The sequence below is a fragment of the Mauremys mutica genome, chromosome 5 (genome assembly GCF_020497125.1).
Source record: "Mauremys mutica isolate MM-2020 ecotype Southern chromosome 5, ASM2049712v1, whole genome shotgun sequence".
NCBI lineage: Eukaryota > Metazoa > Chordata > Testudines > Geoemydidae > Mauremys > Mauremys mutica.
Window position 1 is genome coordinate 72,821,077 of NC_059076.1, and position 13,583 is coordinate 72,834,659.

At 48.7% G+C, this 13,583-nt stretch overlaps 1 protein-coding gene across 4 annotated transcripts in view; it reads left to right on the forward strand.

Annotated features, from left to right (window-relative positions):
• The window catches only part of PALLD (palladin, cytoskeletal associated protein), a 328,370-nt gene that overhangs the window by 63,464 nt on the left and 251,323 nt on the right, over window positions 1–13,583 (forward strand). The gene's annotated exons all lie outside the window — the stretch shown is intronic.

Genomic DNA, 13,583 nt, shown 5'->3' on the forward strand with positions numbered 1-13,583 from the left:
GCACCGGACGGAGTCAGGTCATAGGAAGTCGGCCTCAGTGCGGCACCGCTCGCCGTTGCCGGTGCCCGCCAAGAGGAGAAAGCCGGTGAGGGAATGGTCACCCCACCAGGATTCGAGGCCGACGCCGTCCACGGGTGCAAGCGGACAGGCTGGGCTACAGCCCTCGGCGGCTCCGTCGACTCCTGCACCACAGAGAGGGCGGTCGAGTCAGGACCAGCCTAGATCCCCGGACCTCAGCGGAGACTTGCGCCTCCCTTCGATGCTGGAGGCGTTCGAGGCGGCCTCAGATTTGATGGGACTCCCGGCACCAGCCTCCCCGCACCGTAGGGAGTTGCCTACTGTGGTCCGTCCCCCAGTACAATCAAGGGGCAAGCTGGCCATGCTGTCGCCTCCCTCCCCGCACCGCGCCGCTAAGGCAGCACCGGACCAGATAAGAGGCTCCCCGCCCCCTACGCACCGCTCTCCAATGGCACCAGGTGCTGCTTCCCCCAGGTCCTTGTACTCAGAGACCTCAGACTCAGAGGCAGACTCCTACCGCTCCAGCCGGTCGCGGAGCAGGAGATCGGTTTTGGGGGCGAGCCACCAGCGTTACCCACAGTGGCAGCAACAATGGCAGCCGCCCTCGCAGTGGCCATTTTGGACCCCCTGGGCCTACCACCAGTCGGTAGGCCAGGCGTTTGGTCCTCGATCAAGGTTGGCCTTGGTCTCCTCGGCATTGGTGGCCCCAGCGCAGCTGCCTCCTCCACCGGCACCGGCACCGGGCAGGGGTGTGCCATATCCAAGTTCAGCACTTCCTAGCCAGGCAGCAGCACCGGCAGTGGCTTCAGTTCGAGCTCCGCAGGCACCGCCCAATACGCCAAGCCGCTCACTGGCGACCCCGGTACCGGTCGCGGTGCCGCATTTAGAATCGGAACCAGCACCGCAACCACAGTACCGTGTGCCACAGGACCCCGAAGGGCTGCAGGCACCGGAGGAAGGACCAATCCATGTAATTTCCTCGTATTCCTCCCCGGACGAAGCGGTCTCGGGCACGGCTGCGGCACTCGAATCCTCCAACAATTGCTCCGGCGAGCAGCTCAGAGCCTCGCAATCCAAGAGGAAATCGAGGAGGACGCGGACCCTGTAGTAGACATCCTGGCTCCCTCAGGACCATCCAGGGTGGCTCTCCCACTGATAAAGACTATAGCGGATACATCCCACACCTTATGGCAAATGCCAGCCTCACTGGCCCCTACTGCCAAGAGAACGGAGCGGCGCTATTTTGTCCCCTCTAAAGGGCATGAACACCTGTACACCCCCTGCCCCCTCCAGACTCCCTGGTAGTGGATGCGGCTAACCAGCAGGAGCGTCAAGGGTTTCAGGGGTCAACACCAAAGAGCAGGGACGCTAAAAGACTCGACCTCTTTGGTAGAAAGGTGTACTCCACGGCAGGCCTACAACTCCGCATTGCCAACCAACAGGAGGTTGTAAGCCAATATGGTCACAACACGTGTTCAGCCATGTCGAAGTTTACGGAGCTCCTTCCCCAGGACTCGAGGTCAGAGTTTTCAGCCCTAGTGGAAGAGGGAAAGCTGATCTCCCAAGCCTCTCTCCAGGCTGCCTTAGATGCGGCAGACTCAGCCTCGCGCACCCTGGCCACGGGCCTGGTCATGCGGCGGGGAGCCTGGCTCCAGGTCTCGGGCCTGTCCTATGAGGTCCAGCAGACAATTCAAGACCTCCCCTTTGAGGGGCAGATGTTATTTTCAGAAACGACAGACAAACGTTTGCATAGCCTAAAGGACTTGAGGGCCACACTTTGCTCGCTGGGCTTGCATACCCCTGCGACCCAGTGCAGACAGTTTAGGCCACAGATGGCCCCACGCCCATACCAGCCACAGACTCGCCAGGAGCTGGGGCGCAGGCGGGGCAGAAATGGCAGGAGGCGCCACCAACGCCACCCCTCTGGCCAGGCGTCCGGTCAATCGAGACTGCCATCGGGGCCTAGACCCCCTATTTGATTGTACAGTCGAGGACTCTGGATCCTTCTACCCCTACCTTTGGGTCACGTCTGTCCCCCTTCTACCGTGCCTGGTCCCGAATCACGTCGGACAGCTGGGTGCTCCGCACGGTAGAGAGGGGATATTCTGTCCAGTTCTCCTCCCTCCTGCCCCACCAGCCCCCCTCCCCGTCCCTCTTCAGGGACCCATCTCACGAGCAACTTCTAACTCAAGAAGTGAAGTCCCTCACGGAGGCAGGGGTGGTGGAGGAAGTCCCTCGGGAGCTCAGGGACAAAGGCTTCTACTCCCGGTATTTCCTAATACCGAAGGCGAAAGGGGGACTGAGACCCATCCTAGACTTGCGGCGACTGAACAAGTTTGTGCGAAAGCTCAAGTTCTGCATGGTCTCCCTGTCCTTGATTATTCCCTCCCTGGATCCAGGAGATTGGTATGCCACCCTCGACTTAAAGGATGCTTATTTCCACATTGCCATAATTCCCCAACACCGTCAGTACCTCAGGTTTGTCGTGGCCGACACCCATCTGCAGTTCACGGTGCTCCTGTTCGGCCTGTCAGCTGCTCCAAGGCTCTTCACGAAGTGCATGGCAGTCGTGGTGGCCTTCCTGCGCAGGCAGGGCATCCAGATATTCCCCTACCTGGACAACTGGCTCATAAAGGGCCGCTCCAAGGAGCAGGTGGAGACCCAGGTGTTGTTCATCAGGCGGACCTTTCTCGATCTCGGCCTCCTCTTGAACGAAGCCAAGTCCACCATGTCTCCAACGCAATGAATAGAGTTCATAGGAGCAGTTCTGGACTCCACCCACGCCAGAGCATACCTGCCGGAATCCAGGTTCCGTGCAATTTCCGAGCTCATCCTCAGACTGCACTGCGCCCCGATTATCACGGTTTGCCTCTGGCTGTTGGGTCACATGGCGGCGTGCATCTATGTGGTAGACCATGCCAGACTCCGGCTTCGCCCGCTACAGTCCTGGTTAGCGACAGTTTATCGCCCGGCCAGGGACCCCTTGGACTCAGTGGTGTCCATTTCCCCGCTTGGTGCTAAGCTCGCTGTGGTGGTGGCTCAACCCGCAGAAAGTGTGCATGGGTGTCCCCTTCGCTGCTCCTCAGCCCTCCCTCTCCCTGGTAATGGATGCCTTGGATCGGGGTTGGGGAGCGCACCTGGGACACCTCAGGACGCAGGGCTTGTGGTCGCCGGAGGACCTCGAGTTGCATATCAATGTCAGGGAGCTGAGAGCAGTTCACCTGGCTTGTTTGACCTTCCGGTCCCACCTGGCCAGCAGATGTGTTTCAGTCCTCTCGGACAACACGGCGGCAGTCTTTTACATCAACAAACAGGGGGGTGCACGCTCCTCTCCCCTGTGCAGGGAAGCCATTCTGCATCCACAATGCTACCCACCTGACGGCGTTCTACCTTCCGGAGGAGCAGAACGGTTTGGCGGACACCCTCAGCCGCTCGTTCCGGGGTCACGAGTGGTCCCTCCGATGGGATGCGGTGCGCTCAATTTTCCAGCCCTGGGACTTTCCGCAGTTGGACCTGTTCGCCTCGAGGGAAAACAGGAAGTGCCGACGGTTCTGCTCCCTCCTGGGCTGCAGTCAGGGGTTTCTGTCGGATGCCTTCCTACAGTCTTGGGGTGTCGGTCTGCTCCGATCCCCCTGATACACAGGGTGATTTTGAAGATTCGCAGAGATCACGCGCGGGTAATCCTGATAGCTCCGGCGTGGCCGCACCAGCATTGGTACACGTCACTCCTGCACATGTCCGTTCAGGCACCCCTGACGCTGCCCCTGCTCCTGGACCTGATCACGCAGGACCGGGGCTTCTTCCGCCACCTGAACCTCGAGTCCCTTCACCTCACAGCATGGATGCTCCAGGGCTGAACCCGGTGGAGATGCAGTGCTCCCAGCAGGTCAGACAAGTGCTGCTCGGTAGTAGGAAACCGTCAGCTAGGGCCACCTACCTGGCCAAATGGAAGCGCTTCTCCATATGGTCGGGTCAGCGAGGTCACAATCCGCTAGGGGTCCCAATCCCCATTGTCCTAGACTGTTTGCTCCACCTCAGACAACTGGGCCTCTCCCTTTCCTCCATTCGTGTTCACTTGGCGGCCATCTCGGCTTTCCATCCGGGAGAGGGGGGTACCTCGGTGTTTGTGAACCCGCTGGTCGGGCGTTTCCTCAAAGGTATGGACAGGCTATTTCCACATGTTCGTCAGCCGACCCCTGCTTGGGACCTGAATATGGTCCTCTCCACCCTCTCGGGGCCTCCCTTTGAGCCTCTGGCTTCGTGCTCCCTGTTGTACTTGTCATACAAGACCGCCTTCCTGGTGGCGATCACCTCAGCCAGGAGGGTGTCAGAGCTCAGGGCGTTAACATCCGAGCCCCCGTACACTGTCTTTTATAAGGACAAGGTCCAACTTAGACCTCACCCGGCTTTCCTACTCAAGGTCGTTTCACAGTTCCACATGGGTCAAGATATTTTTCTCCCAGTGTTTTTTCCGAAACCACACTCTTCCAATGAGGAGCGGAGATTACATTCCCTGGATGTCCACAGGGCCTTGGCTTTTTACATCGAGTGTACCAAGCCGTTTAGACGCTCGACTCAGCTCTTCATCACAGTGGCAGATAGGATGAAGGGGCTCCCGGTCTCCTCTCAGCGCATCTCTTCATGGATCGCGACCTGTATCTGGGAATGCTATCGTATAGCTAAAACCCCTGTCCCTCCGGTCACAGCCCACTCCACTAGGGCGCAGGCCTCCTCTGCGGCGTTCCTGGCTCAGATCCCGACTCAGGAGATTTGTAGAGCGGCCACGTGGTCCTCCATCCACACGTTCTCCTCACACTACGCCATCACGCACCAGGCTAGGGATGATGCAGCCTTCAGTCGTGCAGTACTCCAGTCAGCAGTGACCTCCGACCCCACCACCTAAGGTTAGGCTTGTGAGTCACCTACTTTGAATGGACATGAACAACCACTCGAAGAAGAAAAAACGGTTACCCACCTTTTAGTAACTGTTGTTCTTCGAGATGTGTTGTTCATGTCCATTCCAATACCCACCCTCCTGCCCCTCTGTCGGAGTGCCGGCAAGAAGGAACTGAGGGGGTGGAGGGTTGGTGGGCCCCTTTATAGGGCGCCTTAGTGGCGCCACTCCAGGGGGCGCCAGGGCTGACCCTACGGACGCTGCTAGGAGAAAATCTTCCGGCTGGCGTGCACGCGGCGCACGCACACCTACTTTGAATGGACATGAACAACACATCTTGAAGAACAACAGTTACAAAAAGGTGGGTAACCATTTTTTCTCAGTCCTCCAGCAGTATGCCTACTCACTCTCAGCTTCTTGCAAGCCTCTTGCTCCCAGTTCCTCACACACACTTCCTCTCCTCTGGCCTGACTGGAGTGAGCCCTTTTATAGCATCAGAGGGGCCTTAACAGCCTCACCTGACTCTTAGCAGGTTAATTGGAGTCAGGTGTTCTCATTAGCCTGGAGCAGACCCTGCTCTGGTCAATCAGGGAACAGAAAACTGCTTATCCAGTGGCCAGTATATCTCCCTTCTACTACTCTGCTGATCCCAACTGGCCTGGGTCTATCACACTCCCTACAGATTCTCGGAATGGCAGACAAAATAAATGTGGTGAACAAGTTATGCAAAATAATCAATACTGTAGAAATATTTTCTAACTTGACCAGGGAGTTTTCTTAAAATCACCTTTGGGTTTGTCTCTGGATTAGGCTAGAGCTTATAAACTTCTTGTCATGTTGCCATTTGATTACGTTTTCTTGTCTGCTTATTTAACCCAAAAGTGAATGACCATGAAGATGTATGAAATTTATAATAGCATAAAAATAATAATGGCAGACAGGAAGGAGCAGTGATATCTGTGGACACACCTCGGGATCTCTGTTTCAGTCCAGAAAGGTGCAATGGCCGTTCTGGAGACCCTGTCTGGAGCAGTCAAAGTGGAGGATGCCAACTTCTCCAGAGAGCTGATGGGGAGTGGTGGCAATGGAGGCTGGTCAGTATTCCCAGCTTCTGAACAAGGGCCTTCCTTGTATAGCTGTGCTTACCTATAGTCGTTGCTGTTCTGGTAATATGATGTGTAGCCACCAAAAGTTACATGCTTGTGTCCAGGCAACATCTCTTCTGGAGCTCCTCCTGGCTTTGGGTAGTAAATCCCAGTTCAGAGAGAACATCCAAAATATCCACAGACAGTGAAACTGAACAACCTTTTCTTCTAAGCACAGGCAAGGAAACCTCCCCCCCCACACATAAAGCTGTCCCTAGCAACCCACCCAACCATTGTATTCCCCTACAAAGGAATCTTACTTAATCATTTTCAGAAATAGCTAATTTCCTTGTCTAAATCATTTCTGACTAGGAAATGTCTCTAGTGACTGGACAGGATTACTTGGATCAATAGTGTACTAGACAGAGGATAAGGAAGGATCTTTGTTGTGAAAAGTCCTGTTGACATACTCATGCTTATTTTTAATGTTCCTGCCAATGTGTTGTGTTTTTTAGCCTCCTTTTGCTTCTTAGATATTTCCCTGTTCCCACAAATGGTTTTGTCCTGTCATTTTCGGCAGTTTTAGAACAGCCATTCAGCAAACTAAATAACAAACCGTCCAAGGTTAAGTCTCATACTGAGTTTAGTAGCACTCAGAAAACACCATTTTTTTAAAAGTGAAATTACATTTCTTCTCTGCTCCAAAAACTTATAAGGGTGAATTTTGTACAAAAGATTATATAAATATGTATTAATGTACTTCAACTTAAAGAAAGTTTTAGAGCATATCATTAAATCTTTGAAAGCAGAAGTAGGTGACAGTCCATGAATGTGTGCTTCATCTGTTTGACTTATATGGGCACCTTCAGGTCTACACATGTGCCAAAAGTAGGAAGCCTAGCTTTTGTTGGAAACAGATGTAGCTGCTAGCATAGAAAGTAAAAATATTCTTCCAGTTAGTTTCTGGCACTACAGCCTTTGGTGGGATCCTGTTAAAATAAAAAAGACACATGTTGAACAAGGTCCTACATTCTGTTATTACTCAGGAATATAGTAATGTGATGTGAGCAGAGTTAAGCATGATTTGGGAGGCAAGTGGGGAATGACTTTCTTCTGAGACCTCAGTAAATGCATCTTTCCATCAGTTGAGGATTAGGATGCATCCAAGAATATTTGTCACATTTGTGAATGCAAGTCAGACTTGCTTGAATATATGCATCATCAGTATGATTCAGATGCTGAATGTAGGGGTAGTCTGTTTTGAGGCTGTGGGGTTTAGGAACTATTCACTTGGACTTAACGGATAAGAGTTTGAGAAGTTTGTTGTGCTGCTTAGATATTTCTTTTTACATGTTGATTTTTTTGATGGTTCTTTTAATGAATGTATGGAGACTTCATCAGTAACTAACATAAGACAATATTTGATCATATGGTAAGTCTTGCATGTGCAGTCCACACTATTGCTTTGAATTTCATATTTTTGTCTGTTTTCTAGTGTTTTGGGTAGCTTCTGCATTTTAATCCTCCTTTCTTCCCTTTGAATTTGTGTCCATACAAAAATGAAAAGCTCTGATACATGAAATAGGTTCTGATAAACTTGTTTTTGTTTTAGATTATATTTCTATAAAATGTTTTTCCTTTTACTTAGCTATTGGTATTGAATTTAAATTTTGAGTTACTTGCAAGAGAGAGGAGAATCAGCCCACAGGGTAACATTTTTCAAAAATTTCTACATCCCAATTTCAAAAACACCTAAGTCACTTAGAAGCCAGAAGCTGGGAATGGGCGACAGGGAATGGATCACTTGATGATTACATGTTCTGTTCATTCCCTCTGGGGCATCTGGCATTGGCCACTGACAGAAGACAGGATAATGGGCTAGATGGACTTTTGGTCTAACCCAGTATGGCCATTCTTGTTCTTAAGCCTATATGCTTTAGACCCTTCTGAAAATAGGATTTAGGCTCCTAAAACATTCAGGCACATTTGAAAACTTCAACCATTATCTTTACAAAGAAAGCTGCCTTGTATATATCTACACCATGGATAGCTTAGATTGATCCCGGCTTTCAAAACAAAGAATTCAAGTATATGGAAATTGATGAAGGGGCTAGAGAAGATGACCCTTACTACCTATGTGTAGAGAAATCATGATCACTGAGGCATAAGTTGTTTTGCAAGAATATGCTAAATCTTTGGCAAAGATTTCCCTAGCTAAAGACAATGCCTGAAATGGGTCACCAATCAAGTAAGTACCTCCCGCATAAATTAGCTGAACTGGACATACCTGTAATGTTCTAGTTCATAAATTGGTGCTCTTCATTTTTCCATATTTGGTTGTTTATCTTTCTTCCCCAATCCCTTCCCTTTTCAGTTTGGAGCCCTCCTCTCCCTAGGTTCAAGCACTGTATTGTAAATGACCTGTATTGATAAATGCCAATATCATATATGAAACATGGAAGGTACATGTAGGGTTTTGTATTTATCAAGTACATGACATTGGTGTTAGGTGGGCTATGATTTATAAGCACACATCTTGCAGTTGATCTAAAGGAACAGGTGAGATCCAAGGGGTTTTTCCCCCCTTCACCACTTGAGATTATTTAATCATTGCATCAAAAATATCAAAGGGGGAGCAAGAAGCAGAGCCAGTAGTTTCTTTATGCAACCAGCACAAAAAAGCCCAGCACAGCTTCCCTGGATGGGGTGCATTGGGGCATTACTGAAAGAAGGCATCTTTTCGTGCAAATTTAACTGTGCTTTTCCTGATTTTTCAAAAGTTTGAGTTTTGCTCAACTCAGCATTCTGCAAGGGGATAACATACTACAAAGCAACCTGAATTCTGTATTAATGATGCTGATGTTATGTTCTATTTACTATGTGCAGTCTTCACTGAGGTATAATTTGATTTTATATGTCTTTATATAATTTACTGAATAATTAGACAAAAACACTTTAATTTTGCAGAAACCTTAGTTACACTAACACCAATGATTAAAATTTTTCTTCCTCACTTCAAATACATTATAACTGTCCTTAGTTATGAATGAGTTTGTCATATACTCCAACTGTGCACTTGCTAATTTGCAGATGGTCTTCTCCTATTACTGTGAATTATTTTCTTTCTGCAGCCTTTTCAACAACAGGTGGTACTGGTAGGTGTTTATTAGAATGCCCTATTAGAATTCTTTTAGGGGTGTCAACAAACACGTGGACAAGGATGAGCCAGTGGATACAGTGTATCTGGACTTTCAGAAAGCTTTGACTAGGTCACTCACCAAAGGCTCTTAAGCAAACTAAGCAGTGATCAGATAAGAGGGAAGGTCCTCTTATGGATCAGTAAACTGGATAAAAGACAGAAAATAAAGGGTAGGAATAAATGGTCAGTTTTCAGAATAGAGAGAGGTGTGCCCCAGGGATCTGTACTGGGACCAGTGCTGTTCAACATATTCATAAATGATCTGCAAATTCTGCCACCTCACTGTTTTACCCCTTTTTCCAGAGATGCAAAATTACTCAAAATAGCTAAGTCCAAAGCAGTCTGTGAAGCGTCACACAGGGAGCTCACAAAATTGGGTGACTGGGCAACAAAATGGTAGATGAAATTCACTGTTGGTAAATGCACAGTATTGCACATTGGCAAACATCATCCCAACTCTACCACATGCCAAACCACTGGTAGTCCAAAGGGCCCTGACTCAGAGCCCAATGGAATGGGAGGGCCCAGGCTCCCCTACCAACAACCCTCTGCTGGTCACAGGTTGCAGCCTGACCACTAGGCTACGCTTCCCAACCAGCTCCTGAGTGGGAATCATTACATGCCTCAATAGTTTACACTCTAGCTCTGGGCAAAAAAACAACAACCCCTAAACTTTTTTTAAATGGCTGGGTTTTTTTCAAGGCCTATATCTCTGGAACCTGGGGTCACTGTCCCTACCCTGCATCCCTCTGAAGCACACCAAATTTCAAAGAAGTCTGACTAAGCATGTTGATTTAAGAGGACTGTGATGGGGTGTTTGCTCCACATCTCATATAAAAGGGTTAAGGTAGGTGGGAAGAGGCTAATTAACCTAATAGGCTGCACCTGGGGGAGAGTTAGGTTGGCGAGGTAAGCCCTAATAAAAGATGAAGCTCAGCTGAGCAGGTGTAGGCTGGGCTGGTACAAAGCCAGCAAGTTGAGAACAGACAGGGGCTGAAAGGGAAGTACTGTGTAGTCACTCCCTGAGAAGAGGGAGGTGTGTTTGCAATATAGACTCTGTCAAGAATCTGAAAGGAATGAAATAGTTGCCCCAACCCCCTGCCCTGAGCCCCCTCCCGCACTCTACCTCTGAGCCTCCTGCTGCACCCCGCACCCCTTCTGAACCCCAACCTTTTGCCCTGAGCCCCCTCCTACACACCACACCCCCTCCTACACTCCACACTCCCTTCTGCATCCCCTCGTGCCCCAGCCTTACATTCATGACCCTGCATGCAGTTTTCCCCACATTGATGTGGCCCTTGGGCCAAAAAGTTTGCCCACCCCGATCTAAGGGTATGTCTACATAGCCAAAAAAACAAAAAAGAACCCACACATGACAGCAAGTCCAGAGCCTGTGTCAACTGACTCAGGCCTGGTCTACACTGGGGGGGGGGTCGATCTAAGGTACGCAACTTCAGCACGTGACTAGCATAGCTGAAGTCGAAGTACCTTAGCTCGAATTACTTACCGTCCTCACGGCGCGGGATCGACGTCCGCGGCTCCCCATGTCGACGCCGTACCGCCATTCGTGTTGGTGGAGTTCCGGAGTCGACAGGAGCACGTTCGGGGTTCGATATATCGCGTCTAGATGAGACGCGATATATAGAACTCCGAGAAATCAATTGCTACCCACCGATCCGGCGGGTAGTGAAGACGTACCCTCAGACTTCTGCTACATAGCTAGCAATAGCAGTGTAGACATGACTACTTGGACTGGAGCTGGAGCTCTGAAACCCAACTGGGGGGCTCCAAGTAGAAATATCTGCAGAACTGTTTTTAGTCCTGTAGTGTGAGCCCCAAAAGCAGTTAGTTGATTCAGGCTCTGAGACTCTCTGTAGCAGTGTGATATTTTGTGATTTTGGAGTGTTTTTGTTTTAAGTGTAGACGTAACCAGTTAAGGTATTATCTGTAGAATCAGGAAGGAATTTTTCACTAGGTTAGATTGGCAGTGAAATTGGGGGTTTGGTCCTATCTTTGCAGCATTGGATTTGGGTGCTTACCAGGATCGTGTGGATATATTTCACTAAAATAATTCCCTGCCAGTTCAGGGGCCTTAGACACTGCACCTCAGTCCCTCCTATTATCAACTTGTGGCACATTAAGTCTCCTGAGGGTTGTTGCTGTAATACCTTTGTCTAATTATGGTGGTTCAGTTTACTTCATGGGTGCTGATTGGTGTTGGCGGCCTGTGATATAGAGGAGGTCAGACTAAATTATCTGATGGTCCCTTCTGGACTTAAATCCTATGACTAGCTGAAATACTTTTGCCAGATTGTTTTGCATGACACAAAAACGAATTCCAAAAGTCTTTTCTGACATTCTTCCTTATGTTGCCAAGTGCAATTGTCCCTGTTCATTTCATTACCTAAAAGACTATTCTTTACAAGAAATTGCTCTCTGAGTTCATGGGGGTTGTGATGTTGCACTCCATATGTTTTATGGAAACACACTTATAAGTGTAAATATGATGTAACTGGAATAGTCTTTATGCAAAAGGTCTCTTGTAAGGTATCATAACAAAGGTTATAACCTATTGAATATACTCCTCCTATTTGTATGTATATATCATTCTTGTATGTGAAGTTAGAAATGGGAGGAAGGATAGCTCAGTGGTTTGAGCATTGGCCTGTTAAACCCAGGGTTGTGAGTTCAATCCTTGAGGGGGCCATTTAAGGATCTGGGGCAAAATCAGTACTTGGTCCTGCTAGAGAAGGCAGGGGGCTGGACTCAATGACCTTTCAGAATCCCTTCCAGCTCTATGAGATAGGTATATGAAGTATAATTCTGAGGTCCTATTGTAATTATGCAAAGTGTGGGCCATTAATGGTGGTTTAGAATCTTGATGCATCTCATTGACTAGGACAATTTGGTTGTAAATGGCTCTGTATACTTACAAACCTTCCTATGTATGTGTAGGCCAGCCCTGGAAGAATGGAGGCTGGGGTCTCACAGGACATGTGAACATGTCACCTGATACTGGAATCCATCTTAAATCTGGTACTTTTCCATTTAGAAGAGGGGTGGGGACCCAGAGAGACAAAAGATTCCAGCCTTGTGCCAAAGCTATAAAAGGGGGTGGAACAGAACAAAGCGGGTGGCCAGTCATGAGAGAACCCCTAGGCTCCACCTAAGATGTCTGCTGAAACTAACAAGGACTGTACCAGGGGAAAGGGTTGGGCTCAGACTAGGAAGGAGTCTAGTCTGTGCAAGAAACTAATTGGAACATCTCTGAGGGTGAGATTTTACCTGTAATTAGTTTCTTAATATATTAGGCTTAGACTTGCATGTTTTTGCTTTATTTTGCTTGGTGACTTACTTTGTTCTATCATTACTTGAAACCACTTAAATCCTACTTTTTATATTTAATAAAATTACTTGTTTATTAATAAACCCAGAGTAAGTGATTAATACTTTGGGGAGCAAACAGCTGTGCATCTCTCTGTGTCAGTGTTATAAACAATTTATGAGTTTAACCTGCATAAGCTTTATACAGAGTAAAATGGATTTATTTGGGGGTATGGATCCCATTGGGAGCTGGGTGTTTGGATGCTGGAGCTAGGTAACCTGCTAAGCTGTTTTCAGTTAAGCCTGCAGCTTTGGGGCATGGACCAGACCTGGGTCTGTGTTGCAGCAGGCTAGCATGTCTGGCTCAACAAGACAGGGTTCTGGAGTCACAAGCTGGCAGGGAAAACGGGCTCAGAAGTAATCTCAGCATGTCAGGTGACAGTCCCAAGGGGATACCTGTGACCAAACCCATCACAGTGGTGAAGAATGAAAAAAAATGGCATTGGCATCCCTGGTCCACTTGTAACCACAGTAGTTAACTTGTAGCTCTGAAGTTCTCCGAGGAAACTTCTTATTTCTTTTTTGGTACAGAGCAAGCTCCTTTCCAAGAGTGGAGTAACAGAATTCACTAGAGTTAATGAGAGGGTGGTGTGGGGTAAGTTGCCATAGTCTGTGTGTTGTGCTATAAGCAAATACACAGTCAATTTTAAAAAAAAAAATCTATATTCTACAACATCCAGAGATACCAGGGAATGGAATCTGAAATAGCTTAGGGAAGCAATGGCGGTATATATCTTGGAAATCGAGTAAACTTTTAATTGGGGGGGAGGGGCAGAGAGAGAGATATACATATTGTGCTTCACAACTATCTAACGTTAGATTGCTACTAAGCCCGCAATTCCCAAGGTGTCTTGGCAGCTTCCTCGCTCAGGGGTGAAGACAGCCCCTCCGTTGTGGTTTAAAGTGCCGTCCAACCAGCGATCGGTTTTACGAAGCCCCGGTGGAATTTGCTCTCTACCTTCTCTCTTGAGATCAAAATCCCCGCAAGGAAAAAGCCTTAGCA